This window comes from Prunus persica, chromosome G8, assembly GCF_000346465.2.
Source record: "Prunus persica cultivar Lovell chromosome G8, Prunus_persica_NCBIv2, whole genome shotgun sequence".
Taxonomy (NCBI): Eukaryota; Viridiplantae; Streptophyta; class Magnoliopsida; order Rosales; family Rosaceae; genus Prunus; species Prunus persica.
The window spans coordinates 8,138,832-8,142,657 of NC_034016.1; positions in this window are offsets into that span (position 1 = coordinate 8,138,832).

The following is a 3,826-nucleotide window of genomic DNA, read 5'->3' on the forward strand; positions in this document are numbered from 1 at the left end:
TGAGCCCAAAACTTGGGGAACACCATAATATTGTGGGAGGAGTCATTTGGGGGGTTTTGAGTGAAATCCAATCTCTAGAATATGCAATACTCCAACCACTCCATTCCAGAGCGAACTTCATACGAACCTGAATTGTCCAATTTCATGGACCAATCGATATCGGATTGATTCCAAAACTTGGGGAAAATCATAATATAGTGGGAGAGTCATTTTGTGCATTTCGAGTGAAATGCAATCTCTAGAAGTATGCAATAAAACAACTACTCCATTTCAGATCCAATGTCGTACGAACCTGAATTGTCCAATTTCAGGGACCAATCGATATCGGATTGAGTCCAAAACTTGGGGCACATCATAATATTGTGGGAGGAGTCATTATCCAATATCTAGAACTATGCAATACACCAACCACTCCATTTCAGAGCGAACTTCGTACAAACCTGAATTGTCCAATTTCATGGACCAATCGATATCGGTTTGAGTCCAAAACTTGGGGAACAACATAATATGATGGGAGGAGTCATTTGGTGGGTTTTGAGTGAAATCCAATATCTAGAACTATGCAATACACCGACCACTGCATTTCATAACGAACTTCGTACGAACCTGAATTGTCAATTTCACGAAAAAATCGATATCGGATTGAGTCCAAAACTTGGGTAACATCATAATATGATGGGAGGAGTCATTTGGTGGGTTTTGAGTAAAATCCAATCTCTTGAACTGTGCAACACATCAACCGTTGCATTTCACTATATTTTAGAACGGACTTCGTACGAACCTGAATTGTCCAATTTCATGGACAAATCAACATCGGATTGAGTCCAAAACTTGGGGAACTTCATAATGTTGTGGGCGGAGTCATTTGGTGAGTTTTGTGTGAAATCCAATGGCTAAAACTATGCAATACACCAACCACTGTATTTCATAACATACTTCGTCCGAACCTGAATTGTCCAATTTCATGGACCAATCAATATCGGATTGAGTCCAAACCTTGGGGAACATCATAACATAGTGGGAGGTGTCATTTGGTGGGTTTTGAGTGAAATCCAATCCCCAGAACTAGACATTAAACCAACCACTCCATTTCATAATGAACTTCGTACGAACCTGAATTGTCCGATTTCATGGACCAATCGATATCAGATTGAGTCCAAAACTTGGTGGACATCATAATTTTGTGGGAGGAGTCATTTGGTGAGTTTTGAGTGAAATCCGAATGCGAACACTATACAATAAACCAACCACTAAATTTCATAACGAACTTCGTACAAACCGGAATTGTCCGATTTGATGGACCAATTGATATCGGATTCAGTCCAAAACTTAGGGAACATCATAATATTGTGGGAGGAGGCATTTGATGGGTTTTCAGTGAAATCTAATCCCTAGAACTATACAATAAACCAACCACTCTATTTCATAACAAACTTCATAAGAACCTGAATTGTCCGATATCGGATTGAGTCCAAAACTTGGGGAACATGACAATTTCATGGACCAATTGATATCGGATTGAGTCCAAAACTTGGGGAATAACATAATATTGTGGGAGGAGTCATTTGGTTGGTTTTGAATGAAATCCAATGGCTAAAACTATACAATACACCAACCATCCCATTTCAGGACATAGTTCACATGAAGTTGAGTTGGTCGATTTCATGGACCAATCCATATCATATTGAGTCCAAAACTTGGGGAACATCGTAATATTGTGGAAGGAGTGATTTGGTGGGTTTTGAGTGAAATCCAATTGCCAAAACTATGCAATACACCAACCACTCCATTTCAGAACGAACCTCGTACGAACCAGAATTCTCCGATTTCATGGACCGATAGATATCGGATTGAGTCCAAAACTTGGGGAACATCATAACGTTGTGGGGGGAGTCACTTGGTGAGTTTTGAGTGAAATCAAATTGCCAAAACTATGCAATACACCAACCACTCCATTTCAGGACGAACCTCGTACGAACCTGAATTGTCCGATTTCATGGACCAATCGATAACAGATTGACTCCAAAACTTGGGGAACCTTATAATATTGTGGGATGAGTCATTTGGGGGTTTTGAGAGAAATCCAATCTTTAGAACTATGCAATACACCAATCACCCCATTTCATAACACACTTCGTACGAACCGGAATTGTTTGATTCGATGGACCAATCGATATCAGATTGAGTCCAAAATTTGGGGAACATCATAATACTATGGGAGGAGGCATTTGGTGGGTTTTGAGTGAAATCCAATCCCTACAATAAACCAACCACTCTATTTCAGAACGAACTTCGTACGAACCTGAATTGTTCGATTTCATGGACCAATCGATATCGGATTGAGTCCATAACTTGGGGAACATGACAATTTCATGGACCAATCGATCTCGAATTGAGTCCAAAACTTGGGGAAAATCGTAATGTTGTCGGATGAGTCATTTTGTGAGTTTTGAGTTAAATCCAATGGATAAAACTACGCATTACACATACCACTCCATTTCAAAACGAATTTCGTACGCACCTGAATTGTCCGATTTCCTGGACCAATCGATATCGAATTCAGTCCAAAAGTTGGGGAACGTCATAATATTGTGGCAGGAGTCATTTGGTGAGTTTTGTCCGAAATCCAATGGCTTAAATTATGCAATACACCAACCACTCCATTTCATAACGAACTTCGTACGAACCTGAATTCGCCGATTTTAGGGACCAATCGATATTGGATTAAGTCCAAAACTTGGGGAATATCATCATATTGTGGGAGGAGTCATTTGGTGGGTTTTGATTGAAATCCAATCTCTAGAACTATACAATACAACAACCACTCCATTTCATAACGAACTTCGTACGAACCTGAATTGTTCGATTTCATGGAATAATCGATATCAGATTGAGTCCAAAATTTGGGGAACAACATAATATGGTGGGAGGAGTCATTTGGTGAGTTTTGAGCTAAATCCAATGGGTAAAACTATGCATTACACCAACTACTCTATTTTATAAGGAACTTCCTACACACCTGAATTGTCCGATTTCATGGACCAATCGATATCGAATTGAGTCCAAAACTTAGGGAACATCATCATATTGTGGGAGGAGTCAATTTGTGGATTTTGAGTGAAATCCAATCTCTAGAACTATACAATACACCAACCACTCCATTTCAGAACGAACTTCGTACGAACTTGAATTGTCCGATTTCTTAAACCAATCGATATGGGATTGAGTCCAAAAGTTGGAGAACATCTTAATATTGTGGCATGAGTCATTTGGTCTGTTTTGAGTCAAATCCAATCTCTAGAACTATACAGTACACCAACCACTCCATTTCAGAACGAACTTCGTACGAACCTGAATTGTCAAATTTCCTAGACCATCGATATCGAATGGAGTACAAAACTTGGGGAACATCATAATGTTGTGGGATGAGTCATTTAATCAGTTTTGAGTAAATTTCAATGCCTAAAACAATGCAATACACCAACCACTCCGTTTCATAACGAACTTCGTACGAACCTGAATTGTCCGATTTCATAGACCAATCGATATCGGATTGAGTCCAAAACTTGGGGAACATCATAATGTTGTGGGAGAGTTATTTGGTGAGTTTTGAGTGAAATCCAATGCCTAAAACTGTGCAACACACCAAGCACTCCATTTCATAACGAACTTCGTACGAACTTTAATTGTCCAATTTCATGGACCAATCGATTACGGATTGAGTCCAAAACTTGGGGAATATCAAAATATTGTCGAAAGAATCATTTGGTGGGTTTTGAGTGAAATCCAATCTCAACAACTATACAATACACGAACAACTCCATTT